Source organism: Columba livia, chromosome 18 (assembly GCF_036013475.1).
Source record: "Columba livia isolate bColLiv1 breed racing homer chromosome 18, bColLiv1.pat.W.v2, whole genome shotgun sequence".
NCBI classification, from domain to species: domain Eukaryota; kingdom Metazoa; phylum Chordata; class Aves; order Columbiformes; family Columbidae; genus Columba; species Columba livia.
Genome location: NC_088619.1, coordinates 7,521,775 through 7,542,725, shown reverse-complemented (window position 1 = coordinate 7,542,725; position 20,951 = coordinate 7,521,775).

Genomic DNA, 20,951 nt, shown 5'->3' with positions numbered 1-20,951 from the left:
GCAAACACCACCCAGGGACAGAAGACACCAGCTGCCCCTGGCACCCACACCCAGGACAGAGCGGAGCCCCCAGTCCGAGGGAACCCCCAGTCTGAGGGAGCTTCTGGGGTCACTAGGCTGCCCAGCTGGCCATGGTGGCCATGGCAGGGACTTGAGGATGATGCAGGTTGAGGCGGGGACACAGAACACAAAGCCACTGGAAAACAGATTTCATAAACTGCATTGCTCATGGAAAAAAAAAAAAAACAACTCTTTTTTTTTACTGTTCTGGCAGCAACATTTTAAGACCCCATTCACTGTTACCTTCATTTATGCATCTGTTTAGAATTTTGAGTTGACCAGATTATATATGACCTTACAGTTTTCTCTCTCCTCCTGTCTAATATGAAGCATTTGGCCTTTTGTTCTGGACTATTTCTTGCCTTCATTACTTTCTTCCATTAATCTATTTCAGTACTGGTTTTCCCTCCCTTAGGTGCAACATTTTCACTTTCTTGAGCGATGGACTAAACCTTTGTTTTTAACAAATTGGTTTTTGTAACATTGTGACTTTTTGATAGTTTTTAGGGAACTCAGATAAAAAAAGAGATCTGGGGGGAGATGAGATGAGTTTCAGCCATTTCTAGGTTAAGTAAGACAAGGGATGAGAGAAATACTTGAAAGAGCTGTTGCAGTAACAACTGCAACCTGTAGCATAATTGTCTCTTTGGAGACAAAAATTGATCCTAAAGGTTTATTATTGTACTAACTCTGGTAGTAAATATAACAGCAGATCTGGGTTTTCATACAGTTCATTTTCTTATTTCCTCACACAAATTTTCAGCTTTTTAGCTATGGTTTTATTACTTAATTGTCTATTCTCATTAGTACCAATACCCTTTTGTCTCTTGAAAGCTTCTTTAGGGTTGTTTGGTTTCAGCAGGATGGTAACAGCTTCCCAAGAATAAACTCGAGGATAAAGCTGCGTAATTCTCTATTGGTTGGCTTTGCCTCCATTTCCAGCCCTTCCGTGCAGCAGGAGGGTTTTTCTGAGCGGGCTTTGACGAGGCTGAAGTGGTGGGAGCTCCACTCCTGAGGCATCAAGAGAGAGTGAGAAGCAGAGCAGGAGCAAAGCCTGAGATCAGGTGAGCTGCAGGTGCCCAAAGTGCAGAATTGCAAAGGAGCTTAAAACTTCCTTCCATGCTCCTTCCTTATCGCTCGCCCCAAAGGCAGGAACACAAGAAACTGGAATCAAGATTAACAACTTTAAAGGGCAGCCTTAGTGCATACGCCAGCTAATGAAATCAAAGTTGCTTTTAAGGTGATCCACAAAGCAGCTGCTCAAAGCCCTAGTAAGACAAATTAGTTCGTGGAAGAAGTTATTCGCTGGGCAGGCAGGAGGTAGCTGCAGCCCCAGAAATTTAAGGCTGGTTTATCTATTTGGCAGCTTCTCCAGCAACACTTGGATTACCGACCAAAGCTTTCGCCTTTTCCTTGCACTTCTTGGTGTTAGCTGTAGGTTGAACACATTTAAATTTTTTTGTGTTTTAATACTTTTGATCTCTTCTGAAATGCTCGGTGTGATCCAAGTCTGTCAGTGCTGGTTGTAGAAGAGCTGCCAGCTGTTTTGTTTTTGTTTCCTGAGCAGTTGTGTTGGATCCTTTTCAGCCCGGGCACTTTTTTGGAATTTGTGTGGTCAGAAAAGAACAGGCTCAGAAGAGGAATAGCTTCCACTTTGACATATTTAAGGACCAGTTTACAGATAAATTATAAGGAACTTGCAAATCAATCAGGGTATAACATAGATACCACCCCAGAAAATATATCAAGAGAACAAACTGAAATCTGTCCAAACTCATGTATGTTCTGTAATTAGCAGTCTATATTCATTATTCAATAAAGTAAATAAAGGATGCCTCACAGAGAAAAAATACACAGAATAACAGAATTAATAGCAAATAGCTAGTACTGAATTCATTAGTCTTCCTTCTTCCCTAGGATTTGAATTTTTATTTTTGAGTCACTCCTTTTATCCTTCCCAAGGAGCTGCTTGACTGACAGCAGGGAAATGTATATTCTAAATAGTTAAAAGCCATTGTCATTGCATGTATCTGCAATGCATTAACAATGAACATCCACAGCCAACTAGGCAAGATGAGGGGCTTCTCTGTTTCAGGAGCTCTTCCAAGGCTGGTAACAAAAGAGGATAATGAAGGCTGAAGTCTGCTAGTTGCTGCCATAGCCCAGCCCTGCGTGTCACATAGTGCCCTACGTGACAGGCGGAACATCAACAGGTCGCAGCTGTACGTCACCAGGAACCGCATCCTTGAGGGGTAAAAGGCACAAGATCAGCCAGAGGGAAGGAAGGTCAGGAAGCAAACAAGCAAAGACTTGAAGGTTTAGAAGCCCCTTGAATAAATGAATTGCCTTTTCAGAAGTGTGATTAGCAACCAAAAGAAGGCACCCTGAGCAGCAGAATTGCCGTCCCTGACCAAATGGACTGTCACATTGTTTAACTTGCTTCTTGCTGGCGGGGACTGCAGGCCGAAGAAAGAAGGAAAGGGAAAGAAATTGAAGACATTTGACAACTGAAATGATGGGGACTATATTGCCATTGTCCGTGAATTTTGAAAGGCCAACATCAAAATATTGTGACTCTCAAAACATCATAATTACAGTATCTCAGCTTATGCTTGTCTGCCTCAGACCTTATGTTTAATCTCTTTAATGTACTGTAATTACATCTTCAGTGTGGATCAGTTATCTCAGAATAGGGAAACAAATTACCATAATTATCTCTAATTATTCTTTACATTTTCCTTTATCCTTTTTAGTTTTCTGTGTTTCTTTACTAGTGAACAAAAATGTGGTTTGCATTTGAGCTCCTTTGTTGCCCTTTACCTGAATATGTTTTGGCACTAAATCACCTGTCAAGCAAGGAATTGTCTTTCCCTTTGCTCTTATTCCCTGATTCTCCTTGTTGAGTAACTCATTACTTTCTGCATATTCAAATAGGTTTATTAAAAGTACAGCTCTCAAATAAGCCCAAAGATTGGGAGCAGATAGACTCTTTTTAATTTCTCAGGTTCCTCACTAAAGTACTTACTTCAAATTAGCATACACTATATGCACAAGAATAACATCAGTATCTGCAGGAGTTGAGTTTATTGTGCCAGTAATTCACAGGTCAAAGCTCACTTCATCTGCACTGATGTGACAGCTAATGGTTCCTATTACATGAGTGATCTGTGAATTATGGAGTAACTTGTTACTATTCTGTAGTATAAATAAACCTAATGAAATTAGCACTTTGAAAAAACACATTAAGCTACGGTTATAGTTAGACTACAATCCACTAAAGCAAAGAAACTCAATTTTTGAATTTCAGCGGCATCTTGTGATTTAATCATTGGAGAAAAGTCACTGTAACACCACGTACAGTGCTTCTGTATTGTGCACTCCCAAAAGGAAAATCAGTTCTCAAAACTCAGTCTTGGTGGGCCCTTCTCACCTAAATCATTAACTTTGGTGTCCAGGACAATTGATCTGAATAATATAAACTAGATTACATATGTTGCTTGGACTACTGTGAGAAAATTATTTCATGTGTGATACTGGTATATTACCTGTTTGGATCTCAGCTGGAATCTGCAAGTGAAGCCCAGATATCCAAGCCTTGCAAAATTCTATGTTAGGATATTTTTTTAAGGTGATGAGTTTGCTGTAGGGATCATGTCTTATTTTTCCTGAATTGACCAAGCTTACTTCCAAAATGCTGCACTAAAAATCCTGTTTTGTACAGTAGGAATTCCTACTAAGGAAGGCTTATAGTGGTAACTCTCTTGTAAAACAAATCATATCTCCCTACCCTCCTCTCTCCATTTTACGAGGTATCTTTCCCCTTCTTATTGCTTTTTCTTCCATTTCTCCCTGTCTCTGCTGCACACCAAGGCAATAAACAGCTGAGGTGCATAAGAAAAAGGCAAGTACTTACTTAGTTCAGAATTGCATCCAAACCTGGCTACTGCTTGAAAAATAGTGCTTTCTATCAACTCTATTTCAAATTAAAATGTTAAAGTGCTGGAGAAATGGGGTGTAGAAATACTTAATTTGATAGCAAATTATGTTTATGGGTTGAGAAAATGATGTCTTTTAAAAATGGGTCCCAATGTTCAATACCTACTTGCTTTAATTACCCAGGTGTGAAAAATAAAAAAACGATGCTTTGTTGGGAACATTTCAAGGACTGCTGATGTCAACAACTGGCAAGGCAGCAGCGTAAACCCAGATGGTTAGCAGTAGGCTTTCCTTAACCGTCTAAACAGATATACTCAAAACTCCTACAAATCCAGGATCTGATACAGAGATTAAAGCTATGCTTTCTTGTGCAGCATTTTATTAGCCAGTGTCGCAAGGCACGTTTTGAAAACTGAGGCAAAGTGTAAGATTTGAGCAAATTATTAACAGTGTTTCTGTTCTTCGTGTTTCTCTGCTGATCTATACTCCTCCGGGTGACTTGCAGGAGAATTTCATATGCAAAATGACAACAAAGCTGACAACGAGAACACTGCCTGGGTTTAGATGGTAATGCAGACATCAAAAGCTGTAGTGATGTGTCAGCTCTTTGCTTCTGAAATTTAACTTGTACCATTGCTGGTCTGAGCTGCATCAGAACCGGGGCCACTCTGCAACCAGAGCTGCACAAGAGAAAAAGGGTTGTTTTTTTCTCTTTTATAAATCTTACAGCTTCTGAATAGAGTGTTCTTCAGTGAATTTTTTATTACAATGGGCAGAAAGATCTCCATGATGTCCCGTTGTGCTCTTCCTCTGCCATTGCGTTGGCTGTTCTGCAGCTGGGAGCTGACATACCATGAGCCCGCTGCACCGGAACAGTTTGATTTTTCTTATTATATTGGAAGCCTGGAAGTTCATATCTGGTAGGCTCAGGAACTCCAGTGTCTGGCTCCCATCACCAGTGATCCTGGTCATTCTCCAGGGTGCTCAGGAGCAGTTTCCCCTGCAAGTGCAGGAGGATGGAGCTCACCCCATGTCACCAGGGCATCAGACGCTGCTTGCCACTGCTTGCTCTTTCCGTGAGCATCGTGGCCTGGACTTCAGCCTGTATTATCTTAAGTTTAGTATTACCGTGTCTTTATAAATCAACATCCACTTGGTGCAATAAATTCCTTGCAGTTAGACTGAGCTTGTGAACGCTTTAGTGTCCTTGCAACAATCTATAGGACAGCTAGCAGAGATTAAATTCACTTTTGCAGCATTTCTGAAGAATGTTTTACCTTCCATCTGCAAGCTGAACTGACAGGTAAAGGACAAAATACTTCAGGGTTGTTTTGAGATCAGAAAGACTATCTGCAGTGACCGTTACGGGAATAAGCAATGCCGGGGGACTCCACCAAATCTGATAAACAGTGCACCAAAAGGAAATTGCTGGAACCAGTTCTTAAGGAACATGACTCCATGGCTCCAGAATTGGGGCTGGCTGGTGATATCTTTAAATGTCTTTGGCATTCATTACCTTCTCCAGTTGGAAGGGTAGTTACCAGCATTAAAATGACTGTCAAATATTAGGGTCATGGAGACGGATCACATTAGACAAGAGAGAAGCCAGTGAAACCCAGGTTTAATCTGACAAATCTCTCTGTAATGAGTTCCTGTTACTTCAGGGGTGAATCCAGGAGAAGGCATTGATGGTAATACAAGTTTTCACTAACAACAAGCAAAATATTATTATTAATAATTGTATCTGTTAATGTACTTGAGCTGCCTTTGGTTTTTTAGTGCTTGGTGATAAGGACGACCAGCCTTTCTGAGGAGGCTGAGGGTTAAGGGTTTGACTTGGGGAAGTTTCCTGTGAGTAGTTGTCTAATAAACACTCTGTGCTGGAGGGGAAAACAAGTGATATACGTTGCAGTAGAGCAAAATAATGAATTAGTCAAGAGCAAACAACCCTTAAAACAGTAGATTTCCAGGGCAGGTCTGCGTCTGCCAAGCAATATTTCTGTGCCAACTTTCCAAATGAAGCACAGCTGAAAATAGGAGTGCAATAACTCATCGTGAAGGAAGAAAGGTATTACAGGGGGGATGAAACAGCAGCAGTCTCTCACCAGTGACCCTAGATTACAGGTCTCATTCTCAGTCCCGTAGCTTGTCCAGTAACTTATACCATCCCTGCAAAGTGTGTAAGATGCTAATGGGTCAGAACCATCTCATGCCTCTCTGCATAAGTGCAGAGTTGGGACAAGTGGTCAGGAAAGAGCTGAACTTGGTGCCTGTTTGGCTCACAGTAATGCTGTCAGCCATGGAGCCAGCAAAAGTAATGGGAATATCTTCTGTGTGCTTACAGGTTTAGTGCCTTTGCTTAGAGGGTGATACAGCACGGGCAGCATTCAGGTGACATAAGGAATAGCTGAGGCATTTTACACGCTGGGAGATAAAGTTGTCCAAGGCAAAATAGGGCAGGTGTAAAGGTGACTTCTGCAGTCTGCTTTCCTGGTCTGAGTCTGCAAGCGTTGCTGGATCTAGTGTCAGGAACTTAAGGTGAAACAGGAGAGATACTAGCCAAATGCAGCTGATTTTAGTCACCCTGCCAAAGCCAGATGTCTCTATTCACTTTTTAACAAAGAAATGTCCTGTCATGCCAAACAACTAAAATAAAATTCATCAGGAAGGTGAAATTCAATTTATTACACACCTGAGTACCCATTAGAAGAGTAGAAGGCAATGAATGATTGTTGCTTGCAGCATGTGGTTAGCGAGGAAGAAACGCTGGCACTTTCTGCAGGATCATGGTTAATTGACATGCTTGTATTAGATCTGTGACAACAGCTTTTACATCTTCCGTGATTCTGTAATCTTTTATAGCGCCTTTGCAAGGTCTTGATGCAAACAGATATGTCCAGTGTGAGTTCATGCAGCATGTTCTGCAATCCAGAACAGAGATTTTCAAATTTCCTTTCTTTTTTTTTTTTTTACCTCCTGTCTGTATCTCTGCTGTTTAGTAAGAAATAGTAGAGTTAGTCACATAAATTTAAACCTACTTATCAGTCACAAAAATGCAAAAGTATTCTTAGCTGTTCTTGGAAGTGCACCTGAGATATTAGGTAAACACTACAAATTAGATGTAAATGGAATCAGAGAAACAGCTGTCACCTCTTTTGCTAGCTGATTAATTTTCTTCTGAGTCATAACAACTACATTTCAGCCTGTTACACCCACCAGACTTTTTAAGAACTGACTGCTGTGGTTGCCATTGCGGCTGCTGACAGGCTGGGGGGGCAGCTCCTCAGCAGTGAATTCCAATTAATCTCAAACCCGTTCAACACACCCTGACCTCAGCACACTGAGCACTCTCCTCCCCTGGATCTTCACCAGGCGTATTCTACCTGCTGCAGACAGAAGTCACGATGCGTTGAAACACGCATGGGCGGTTATTTACTGACTCTGAATTTCCTGGAGCAAATCTTGGCTTCCACTGTCCTCTAGTGGGGCTTCATTTCCAAAACCTCATCCCGGCTGCTGGTGGCACTCCCAGCCCTGCCCACGCCACCTGCACACGGCGCTTCACCATGAGCTGGATCCAGAGCCAGGCTGGAGCCAGCAAGACGCTGGAAGATGCTGTGCTGGTCCCTGGCACATGGGTGGGTTTCTCTAAAGAGACGTGCTGTCTCTATGGACTTGCTTTCCTCCATCTCTTCCCTTGAGACCCCAGGCTTTGCAGTCCAACAAACAGAAAGCTTGAATGTGTTTTTCCACCTCTTCTCCAAGTCTTATCTCACATAGTGGGGTCTAAGCCATTGTTTCGAAGCAGGTTTGCTAGCAGAGGGGACACCTTATGCCCTCATACAGGTGCCAGCACGTTCAGTCTTCCTGGTTGCCATTCATTTCGGGAAGAATGTTGGTGGGTTTTTTGACCTCGGCTGTAATTTTTCAATTAACATGTTTATCAGCAGTAGCATTTAGATTAAATTTAATGGGTTCATTTTGTGCCTCGTGAAGGGGGTGACAGGGCTGCTGCCGATGGGTGGCACAGCACGTGGGTGCTCAGCTGAGAGCTCACAGGAGGAGGGATTGCACATAAGATGTTTTCAGTGTGTGGCTTGCAAAAGCTTTTGGGCACTAGTGGAAAAATAGATTTGCAAATATAAAATATTAACCAGCCTTTGTTTTTAATAACCCTGATTACTCTAAGAGAATGAATAAGGTTTTTTATAATGTGACTAAGTTTGCCATGTTTCCTGAATTCATTTTATGAGTATCTGTCTTATCCCTCACTTGCATTAGGAGAGCAGCTGAATATTTTATAAAACCAGTATTTCTGTAATATTCAAATTACTGTATCAGTATTCCTACAGATGGTGCAATATATTTTAAAAAATGAATAATTCTTAGAAAACTGTTTATTCAACAAACCTAAGCCCAAATTCCACAGAGAATTAGGTGTACACTTAACGTTTCTCAGGAGGGTAATCCTATTGGATTCAATGTCAATATTTGTGTGAGTGAGCATTAACACATTTAGGGCTTTCTCCTTTTCTGATGTTTTATCTATTTACATATCTCACAACCTTGAATTAATTAGATGACTGATTCTTTGACAATGGTCTTTGTTTCCTCTTTTGAGCTGACTGTGACTAGCGAGCCGTGATTTGGGTTGGTTGGCTGTGACAGCCCAGCTGTGATCTTGCTGGTTTGTACGGGGATAAACATACAAACACTTGTAACAAAATGCTTACATGAGAGGCCTTTTGTTTGGTTTTGATTGTTCAGGTTTTTTTGTAAAAGCTCACATGGAAAGGAAGGTAAGCCATTAATTTGCCTTTTGTTGAACAACGGATAAGTTGTTCTTCTCCCTTTATCTGGCTTTCCTTGCGCGCAGGCTCTGCAGTGGAGACATTCTCCCCCTGTATAGGTTTTGTATCCTAGCTTAAGCCTTTATTATAGAATTTATCCTATAGCAATAATGAAATTTTGATATTGGTTCTCTTTCTCTGAAATTCCTTTTCTTGAGCACTGGCAAGAAGTGAGATACAGCAGGTGACTGGTGGAGCCTGGTTTAAGGATACAGTGATCAGAAAGATCATGGCAGGAAAAAAGCAGGAGGATATTGATATCATCTGACTTCCAGTACCTGAGGCTGCAGTTTCAGAACTGCTTTAGGGTAACTGAAACAGAAACTGCTACTGAGCTACTGCCAGCACTGGAACATGGGTGCTTGTGTGAGCAATGCAGTACAGGAGACATTCCAGATGAAACACAATTAAAAATTAAAAAGCCATGAAAATACACCCCAAAATACATCCAATTCGGGTGTCCTGAATCATTGTCTGAAGTGATGTAGGACCCAAGCTCCCAACTTTGCATGCTCTGAGTTGTATCTAAGCCAAATATTATAACTGAAATAGATGGTGCGAGGCCCCTGTTCACTGCAGTTATTGTACCTGGGCTCCCATTATAGTTAATGAAGACAGGATCCTGCACCTCAGAGGCTACTCAGAGCGGGAGCTTAATTTAGCAGCTCAGATTTATCATCTGGGAGGGCCTATCTTTCTTTATTAACTGTAAAGAAGAGCCTGGGGAGCTTAACCTCAGCAGGCTGGCAGTAGCCCTTATGAATCCCCACTATCTCTGCATTGCCTCAACTGATGATTGGTTTTTAAGTTTTTGTGTGTGTCTTGCTACATTGTAGTCACTATTTGTAATGGAAATAATGCCCCTGGGAATGGCAGCAAGTTCTTGCAAGACTTAATACCAGGGATGTAATGGAGATACACAAGCATAGCACATGAACACGTACCATAAAAGAAAGAACAAGCCGTGCTACTATGACCATGCTATTTACTCACCCACATTGTTGTTTGAATGTGGATATGAAAAATATTTGTTATGCCCTTCAGCAAATGTTGTTCATGTCAATATTTACGAGTGTATCAGCTATGGATTAGCAGTATTCATTCTTTCTGGAATAATGTTTCCTATTCTCACTGGAGAGCCTTCAAAAAGATCATTAACCTTTGCAAGCAGCTTCTTCTACCATTTTGCTTCCCATGAGAGGAAAAGAGCATCTGAGATTTGATTAAATTTCTGTGTGGGGAGCTCAGGGGCAGCCAAAACACCATGCGGCTGCTAGAACAAATTAATCTCTGATGTAAATCCACATTTCTGGAAAAGACCTGTTAGCAGAATCTTGCCATGGAAGTCCTTCACTATCCCGTAGAAGATATGTCTCCTCTATAAAACTGTAGCTCTTTAAAATGTACAATGGAATTACACTGTTGGGTATCTGACCTACCCCATGCTATGATGGTTCTCAGTGGTGTGACCCCCATGTGCTAAGGAACAGTGTCTGTCTGAATTGTCTGTGCTATTCTTAACAATCAGCCCCCAAAATTAACAGTCTTGAACACGAGAAAAAAAATCCAGACTTTCCAGTGTTAAATACAGACCAGCATGTTCGGTCTTTTTTCTTATTTTCACTTCCAATGCTGTATTTCAAGGGGAGTTAAATATAAAATATATCTTGTTATTTAGCCAACACTTTAGTATGCCACTGTTAACAGCAAAATACTGCTCAGGGAAGTGATCACCTGGATGGGTGTGTGTGAACTCTTGACCAACCTGTACAAGTGCTGAGAATACTTTAGGAGAAATAACAGTAATTTCCCTCACAGTTTCATTCCAGTGGTTTATTTCTCCAAGTTATGCCATAAGCTTCTTCAGGGAGAACTGAAGAGCCAGATTTATAAAGGGAATGAGTAATTTCATTGCAAAAAGACAAAACTAGCATTATGCATGTTAAGTTAAGGGTAAACAAATCTCATGCTTCAGGGCACAAAATTATTTCCTATTGGGCTCAGGAAAGATGTTTTTCTTCATGTAAAGCATTCTATGGTTGGCTAGATGTATTACTAAGGGGTTTATTTATTCTTTTGCTGCCCTCTGAAGCATCAGTTCAGGAAGCTTCGTTTTAGGTTATGCTAGAGGCAGGATGCCAGACATTGTTATAGTTTTACTTAGCATCAAGAGCGTGCACCGTAAACTTGCTGCTCCAGCCAACCTGAGCTGCCTGCAGATGCACTATGGAGTCCCTCAGAGGCAGCCCGGGCTCTCCAACCATCTCATCCAATATTAGCGGGTCCATACAAGGGTGGAGCTGCTCCTTCGTTGTACTCAGAAAGAAAAGATGTAGGATTCATTTAACCCATTTTCCTCCTATAATACTGCTCTTCTCTCCTGCTGCTGGAGCACAAGCAGTTACTGCGGATGCCCCATTCCCAAGATGTGTGCTCATGGCAGGGGTGTTCAACCACGTCACGGTGTCTGCCTGCCAGGCGTACCTAAATACCCCACACACCAGCTCCCACACATGGAGCAAGGAGAGTTTTGAGTCCATCTTCACTTGAGTGCCAGGAGCATCCCACCTGCATCCCACCTGTGCCCTGCCTGCGCTGTGCGGGAAAAGTGCCTGTAGCTGCTACCCAGAACGCCTACACGCTGCCTGGATTTACACTCTGCCCACCCTTCTGTGCCAGCACTAATTCAGTCTGTGACTTTAGCACAAAGATGAGGGGACATAAAAGCATCTTTGAAAGTTCCCGCAAGAACTGCCTTTGTATTTGATGCCTAGAGTCAGTTTCCTTTAAGGAAACGGAAAGAGTGAGAAATAACTCTAACAACCTGGTAGTTTTTCTTCTAAGTGGGCAGCCTACACAATTTGGTAGAAACAGAAGGAATCCAAATGCCTGAATGCAAGGAAAGCCACAGGAATTTAGATGCATGCAGTCAGGAAATTCACAGACAGTAAGGGGGAAGGTTTTCAGTGAAAACATTCCCATAAACCATCTGAGCTCAAATCCAGTTCATGTGTTTGTCACGCTTGTTTTGTAGAAGTCACCTCTTCTCTCCATGATTGTATTTTGCTTCTGTAAAATGAGGGTGACAACACCACCTTTGCCCAATTTAGGATGCAAGGTGCTATTGCCTGGGGCTGTTGGTTTATACAGAGCTTAACACAATATTTAGTATAAATAGCCACAGTGCTTTCCAGACAGAAATGATCTCATTGTGAATGAGGCTAAAACGTTTTTTTTCCTCATTTAAAATGTCTGGATTTTTTGTTGTTGTCAGTCACTTCCTCTACTGTCCAGCCTGACTTATGTTTTCGAAACCAGACAGTTCACCGAGTTAATCGCAAGTATCAGACTGGGTCCAGCTATTTTAAAATGATCTGAATTAATCTGCTGGGAAAGGGGAGGTCTGTCTGTAGATCACTAGTGTTTTGTTTGGGTGATGGAGGATGAGTTGGACAGCTTCGTGTCTCAGTGTCTGTCACGGTGAGGATCAATGGCGTTGAGCTGCAAATGGAGCCTTAAAGACAAAACCAACTTTAAAAGGGGGCCAGGGACATCTCCATTACAGCAAACTTGCTGCTACTGTTCTGCAACTTGGTCAAGTCTCCTCTCTCACCAGTTCCTGCGAAGCAGGTCACTCAGACTACGGCTGTTTGACAAATGGAGTAGGGAACGCAGCTCTCATAGGCATGGCTGAGCTACTTTAGGTCAAAAACAGAGTTAATGGCAACTCAAACTTTACTGCTAGTTTTCCAAGTTTGTGTAGGAGCTGGGGTGGTGATGGGACATGAGTCCATGATGAAATCCACGCTGACAGGTTTTTATGCAGACTGCTTAAAGCAGGCTCATGTGCATTGGGTGTTCACTGCTTATAACCTTATGTAAAATTTGTTGTTCTCCGCATCTTCATTTTCATTACAGGAGTCTTCGTAGGGCCATGTGGACATATTTGGCTTGTGCAGGGATCAGGAGGAGAGCATGTCCTTTGGCCTGAGGATGTTGCAGGATGAGATGATGTTTCCTCATTGCAGATGATGTCCGGGGATTTAATACTGCCCATTTCCAAATTTCTGCCTTGTAGTTATCCCCACATTCTCCTTGTTGGGATGATCTGAAACTGGAAAGGATTTGGTTTGGGAATGGCAGATACAGCTGCATGTAACAGGATTTGCATGCTGCAAAGGGAGGTGGCCATGAAATAAGATCAACAGCTGCTTTATTGTGAGGCTGCTAGTGGCTGGAAGACACTCCTTGTTTGAAGGTTAAATAGTTTAGCTTTTTTATTTGAAATACATGTATATTCTGCTTGAGGTACTTTTGCTACCATAAAACAATATATGTTTTTTGTAGAGAAGGTAGAAAGCTACAATTTCCTGAAATTTAAAACTTCGGAAGAGCAGCAGATCACAATTTCAGGGGCACCTTGTCCTTAATAGATACAAATATTGCACCTCCATTGAGAATTTCTCTTCAAATTAGAAATGCAACCCTTAATCTTTCAATCAAACAGCACTAAATAAAAACAGCATTTAACTTTTGCTGTCACTCCTCCTTGAAATAGAAGATAAAAAAGAGAAACTGTGTTGCTGAAGCCTACTCTAGAAATTCCTTGTTACTGTGTCAAAGCCTCTTAATGTTGTAACATGAGCTTCTGAATTGCAAATAGCTGGGCTTAAAAGTAATTAAATAATTCTTACAACACTTCAACCAAGGACCTCAACACCCTGAACAACATGCTGCTGAGATAAGAAGGAAATTGGGGAGTGGGAGACAAAGTCATCCTTGGAGGAGCTGTATTGTCACTGGCACACACAGCTGAGGCCACAGACCCCACCAAAACTGGACCATCCTACAGCACAGCGTGGTAAAGCACCGACTAAAAATCAATCCTACCTTGAGGACCTCGCAGTCCCCACTGACAGCAGGACACGGGGGAATTCCAGTCGGTGGTTTGTAGGCAGGGAAATGAGGCACGTGGCAAAACTCACATAGTGAATCTGTAGTAGGAATTGCACTTTCCTCGTGAAATTACTGGCGTGTTAATCACAAGACTGTGTTTGTTCCTTCTGCTTGGAGTACAACCCTCCTGTAGGAAAGCAAGGAACTTGTAGCCTCCAGAAAATCTGTTCCTTGTGTATGGGATTAAAGATATCCATCAACAGATATCTCTAAGTCAACCAGCTGTCTAAGGAAACTTTATTATCAACTGTGGGAACTGGGGACTTGTAAATTTATCTCATCTTATTCTTTGCAACTAGCCTGGAGTCCATAGCAAAACCTTCAAAGCAAAGTTTGCTTCATACCTGCTGCAATTTGACTTAGAGGCCAAGTTTTCCAAGAGCCATTCACTATGTGCAAGGTCCCTCTCATTTTGAAGCCGTGTGTTTTGCCATTACTAGCAGCAAGAGAACCTCACAGTTCTTGGCACGAACCAGGAGGCTTTCATTCCTCCTCTCAGTAGTTCCTGTTCAGAAATATGAGATAACATCTTCTCCATGGTGGTAGAATGATGCCATAAATGCAGCAGATGTGCCCACCAGGAAATAATGTCAGTGTATGGAAATATCAGAAATATAGACGTGCAATGGCAGTTTTGGTCAGAGCTCTGCAACTCCCGCTGCTGCAATAGTTCCTGCAGTTTTGCCACAGCAGAGTAAGTTAAATCAGCTCTGACTTGAAGCTCCTTTCTGCCACAAATCAAGGAGGAACTTGGAGAGGTGCGGAGGCAAAAGTTGCTGTAAACTTGTCTGCTTTCTGCTTAGCTTGGACAGAGAAAACTGACATTTTTCTACTTTATCATGTAATGCTGTGCTGGATTTTTTGCATGGAGTTAGTTTAGCACATAAGAAAAATAAGCTCCAAGATGCAAATGTCTCCCAGTGTAAGAATTTACCTGCAGGGGAGGGAAATCATTAGGTCAGAAACAATTCCTGTCTTTTTCTTCTGCCAAATTTTGACGATAAAGGATTCTTGCAGGAGACGTCAAACCAAATTTGTATTTGACTTCATTTTGCAAACATATGGAGAATGCTCAGTGTATGGTGGGAGTCATCTGGAAAATGCTGTTCCAGGAGGATTAGGAAGCCATGAGTAGTTGTGCCAGGTGGCACATTCAAAGGACATTTGCTACCTGCTAACAGGGATTGCTTGAGGAATCTGTCCCAGGCAGGCAGGACAGGTTTGCAGCCCAGCACTGGGCTCTATGACAGTGTAGAAAGCTTAGTGTCTTATTTGTTTGGTTGGTTGGTTGGTTTTGGGGGGGTTGTTTTTCTTTCATGTTTCCACCCAGTTAAAATAACAATAAACAAAACAAGTGGTTTTAAACACGTATCACAGTATCAGCATTGTAGGAAGCAGTACGAGCAGCTTGTTATTAATAAAGCCAGGTCTGTCCCAAGCAGAGTGTGACTGACACAGGGTGAAGACCCACTGCCAGATTTCCAGCCAAGGACAGTGCGAGGTCTCAAAACCCATGTGTGCAGTCAAACAACAGGGAGCGTTCAAATTTCATTTTGTTTTAAGATGACTTCACAGGAGAGTTATGAAACAGCCATTAGAAGCCGGGCCGGCCTCTGCAGTGGGGCTGCCCAATGCGATGGGCCTCCAGGAAGAGTCAGGCACAGTCACGCTCTCTCTACAAACCTCCCTGTATTTCTATGGTCTGAGTCTATAAACCTCACCTTGAGCCCATTTTTAAGCTCCTTATGGCAGTACTGGCCTCAGCAGGGCCGTAGCTTCTGCCTTCCTCCTCTAACAAGCGTGTTTATTGATTTCTTCTTTTCCGTTACTTGATTTAAAGAAGTTAAGACCCTCCAGGGAAGCAGCTGTTGAGTTCTTCTCACTGAAGGAACCCTTTCTTCTAGTCTGTAAGCACCCACAGTAATAGCTGTTCCTTGTTAGCACTGAGAGCTTAAATTAGTGTGGTCTGGATCCTTCTGGGGCTCGCACATCATCAAAAGCATTTCTTTTGTGCTCTAATTTTTCCTTCTTCAGCATCAGTACCAAGAAGAGATGGCACGACTGCAGGCCATGTAATGGGCTCTGTGGGCAGACAGAGCATCTTTTGTTTTATTATTGGCAAGGAGAACCAAGCTGATATTTGATTTTCGAAATGGAGAAGTTGTTGGCTTGTCTGAAGATTTATGAAACAAAATACCCAAAAGAAAAATTACATGGCTCCTTTGCTCATTTCTTCCTAAGTGCTCATCCAGTTGATTCTTGCTGTTGTAAGCTCCCTTCAAAGTGTTATCTCCAGAAAGTCCCAGTGGTGCTCACGAGAGCCCTGAGGGTGTTTGTGGGGAATGGGATAGTTCCTCTTGCTTCCCCCCATGCCAGCAGCTGCCAGATAAACTTCCCACAAAGAGTTTTTACAAAATCAGGAGGAATTTTTTATCAGTGGCAATGAACAGAAGAAAAACAGCTCCAAAAGAACATTTCATCTGAACACCCTCTTACTCTGCTGGTTTGGGGCAGAGAAACCAGAGCCTGGATGTTCTGGTGAGAGACACGGAAATTTATTACAGCTGCTGAGTACTGTGAGTGCGATTTTCTGGGAGTCTGCTGCATGCTGAAAACAGCTCCATCTTGGTTTTGCTCCATATGTATTGAGAGAAACCCACTGTGCTTTGTCATGGTACTTACTTCGGCATCTCACCATCTAAAAATAATTTAAGGTGAAAGGATATGAATTTTGTTTGTGCATGGAAAAAAACATAATGGTTTCAACTGCTGTGATTTTTTGGGAAACAAAGATGACGGTAACTTATAAAGTCAGTCTGCTGCTGTTATCTATGGATTCAAGACATGTTTAAAGCAATGAAATTTAGAGCTATTTTTCCCACCACTTATACCTAAACAAGTGAAGTCAAAGGCAAGTATAAATCAGTGCAGAACTGTACCAAAGTGAGCAGTTTTTAAAAAGGGAGAGACTGGCAATTGTCTCAAAGAGAAAATGGTTTTAGATTTAAATTCAGTAACAGAAGTCGGTGGGAGTCATGGTGGGGAAAGCTTGTAGGGGTTTTTTTAAACAACTATTCTTTTTCTTCATTTCTTCAGCACTGTAGCAACTCTTTAGGAAGCAATATATACTGTAGATGAAGCTTGCTGAAGTGGAGAATGGAGTATTTCCCTGGTGCCTCTGAAAAACTATGGAACAAATTGGACTGGGTATGACAAGCTGCACAGTGTTATTTTAGTTGCTGTAGATAACTGAATTTTTCCTTCTAGGCATTAAGTGTCACTAGTTTGTGTATTAAGAGTCAGATCCTGCTGGCAGCAGCCGACAGAAGTGTGACTGGGCAGGATCTCCAGTGGGGACCCAGTGGTGACCGCAGAAACTTGGGATTTATTGCTGTGCCATCCCAAGCAGGGGCAGCCCTCGGGGCTCTTAAGTGAGTAAACGTGACTGTAGCCAAGTCAAAACTTCATTACTCTTCAAGGCTGCGTGAATTCTCAGCTGTTAAATACAGATGTAATTTATTTGCACAGGTCCATCACAGTGATAAAGACATAGATTTTCCACTGTCCTGGGCCACAGCAGTTTGTTGGTTAAGTGGTACTCCAGGGATTTAGTTTTGCATGTGCTGCTTTATCTCTACATGTGTTATGAGTTCTGCAGTTTCTCCAAGACTTGTCTGTGTACTAGAAAAAAAGGGTTATTGTGCTTGGGAAGGAGACACTCCAATGACTTTGAGCCAGGGACAATATTAAAGACATCTGGGCTGTTTTCCTGCTGCTGCCATTGATTCCTGGTGTGTCTTTGAGCAAGTAATTTTGCACATTGGTCTGAGCAAACCTATGGGGATGCTGCAAGCCAGCTCCAAAACCAGCAGAAAGATAGCTGTGCAAGGGTAACGGGGCTAATTAGTCCTGTTTTTTCAGACCTGAGTGGTGCCTTGACATAATACCGTGTAACGGGCAAAACTGCTTGCAGCAGCTGTTAGACACAAGCACATATTCCCTAAAACTGTTTTCACCATGCTCCATTGCACAGGGCAGACATGTCCTTGATCTCTTTGTAGATCAATCCCAGGTTATTCTGCTTATCATCTGGTTTGTTATGACGGGAGAGTAAGAGGGTAGTTACGTGTCTTGTAAACAAGGGTGAGGGGGAGTTAACAGAATTACACAGTAAGATGTACCAGAGAATAATTCCCTGCCCCACTGCTTAAACTGGACTCTCTGAAGACAAAAGGCTCAGGGACCATATTGGAAGCAAGACAGGACATACGTGAGGAGTACTTCGAAAACAAATTAAAATAATTCACAGAAAGCCCCTTGGCCGTATTTATAATCATACCATTGGTCTGCTATAGCAGCGACAGTATTTAAACAGCAACACATGTTTACTCGTGCTTAATAGTTGCCTCCAGCAATTTACATCTGCTAATGCAAAAATGGAGAAACTTGTCTTGCAAATATTGGTGGCAAAACCTGGCATCAACTTATTCTTTAGTACTTAAACACACGCAAGATTTTATGGATCGAGAACAGCGTATGCCATTTCCAAACGTGGACTGAAGTAAGACTGTAGCCAAATTTTTTCTTTATTGCACCTTGAAGTACTATTTCATTAGTGGAGGAAAGAACAAATTTGCTTTTTATCTCTGCCTTTAGTTTGAATTAAATCAAGTACTTTTAAATTATGGACCTGAAATTACCAACACTTTGGACTCATGTAGCTTCCCATTAACTGTGCTAATACTGAATTATGTAACGTGTATTATTTCAGGTGGATTAATACATCAAATCTGTCTGCATTCATTTAGTATCTCCTTAACGGTGTAAATGTGTTTGATCTGGGAGAAGATTTATATATTTTATGTGTAATGGGGAGATGGCAAAATTTCTTAGATCTTTCACATATATTTTTATCTCTCAGAATGATTAAGGTCAAATAGAAGTTACTGCCACATCTCTCACCAAATAACGATTGAATGCAAAATTAAATATTTGCTACCAGAACCTACCACTAAAGTTGTCTCTGTGGGCAGTGTTCATATAGAACTGTTTGCTCTGCTCTTGGATTTGTTTTAAGGGTGGGTGATTGTTTGAATTTCTTTTATGCACTAGACTGTGATAATTTTGGTTCATAGTTAATAAGAATACTTGTTCTCTAATTAATAGTAATTTTGTGATCATACGTATTAGGCTAAAAATAGCTTCTAATTTAAAATTCAAAGAAGGCCTTAATAATATATAAAGTGCAGTCCTGACTAACTTAATCTGTAAATAATATGGAGAGCTCACCAGCAAGCAAGAGTTTACCTGCTGGATGAACACCAGCGCAAGCACAAGCACACGAGTCCGTTCCTTTTTCAGGTGATCATCCAACTTTCCTGAACTGCCTCCAGATGTGGTGAGTGTCTGTTTTTGTACAAGACCACAAAGAACATGGTGCACAGTTATTAAAGCATGTGCAAGCGTTGGGCCAGCCCTGGGACCTGCGCATTGCATCACGTTGGTAAATGCATGCCTGATGAGGAAGGTGGAGGAGCTTGTGTGTTCCCCGACCTTAGAAAAAATTAGGTTTGCGTGATGGTTAGATGCTAATGTCAGAAATCAGGGGAGCAGCAAAACAGGAATGAATTTTGCAAAGGTTTATACCTTGCTTGTCTTTATTAAGTGCTGCTGTTGGAACTTCGAACAGCCCCTCTGGAAATTGGGCAGACAACAGGGAAAAGCAGCAAGGATCATAATCTTCTGAAGGATGCCATAAAGATGAAAGTAAAACTCCCACTGAATTACCTTTCTCATATATGCACACATTATAACAGAATTAGTAATTCTCATGATTCACCAAAATGACAGTTTCTCACCCAGCAAGATTTAATGGAGTGGTTGTTCTCTGTCAAGGGCTGCCATCTAAAATACTGAATTTATGAGCTAGCTCACTAACTGAAACTCTGTAAGCTCCCATATTTTAAAGCAAAGATCCTCAAATAATCCAGGCTGGTTCTCTCACATTTGGGAGAAGTGGTGGAGAGGCAAAACAAGTTGCATATAGTAAACCTGCAGAAATGTTTCTGACACAAATATCCTAATAATAATAACCAGTACAGCCATCACTATGATACTGAGGCATCAGGGAAATGTATTATTTTTCATTTCTGTCTATAAGAACTTAATCAAAAAGCCACTGGAACTTATTTCTTTCTTCCAAAGAACTTCCACCACGTGCTGTTAGCCCAACTTTATCTCCAGGTCTATTACAGTGTTATGAAAGACTGATGAGAGGAGGGAATTTTCCTACCAAAATGAGAATGTATCATCATTTTTCATTCCGTTAGACCTGCTCATACAAATGGGATACTGCTACTACACAAAGAAAAATTGCTTCATGTGTACTTCTTCAGTCACGAACTCCAGATTGCCTCTGCAAGTTGCAGGTTGAGGCCAGTGCTCCAGGTGCTTTCTTGGACCAAGCTCACAAACTCAGCATGCCAGACTAAGTGTTTTCTGGCCTGTTCTTATTACCTCCCCAGCTGGAGCATATCCCCCTATTTCTGATTATATAAGCACACTATCTACTGTGCTTTCGCAGAAAGAGCACAATGTTAATCCAGGAACTGAGAATGAAGCTGTGGTGTTTCTAACAATGTCTTAAGTTTTATTTTGCAGTAAATATATGTCCTAGAAATTCATTCCATTTTAAAACAGGTTCTTTTATATTCCACCTACATACAGCCAACATAAATTCTAATTGTGCCAACACTGCATCTGTTATGACACAATAGATCCCTTACACTATGTTTTGCATTCAGAATTGTATGTGGGACTTGACTGAACTCAAGGTTTAGTGAAATCATTAACCATGAAAGAAAGGAAAAAGGAAATTAAAGGCATGGGTTGTCTTTCCCACCTGCCAGACGCTGGTCAGTCCGCTTCCCTGTACCCTGGCATTCCCTTCAGGAAAATGGTACAAGCTATCTGACCTCATATGAATATGTGGTACACGTACAAAATACTGACACAAAAGTGCTACTTATCAGCAGTGTTGTATCTAAAAAGAACTGTGAATTTATCATGATTTATGCCTGTGTTATGTTTTATAGCTTGCCCCATCATATGGGCACTTTGCTGTTGGTGACAAGTAGACTGAGATTGCAA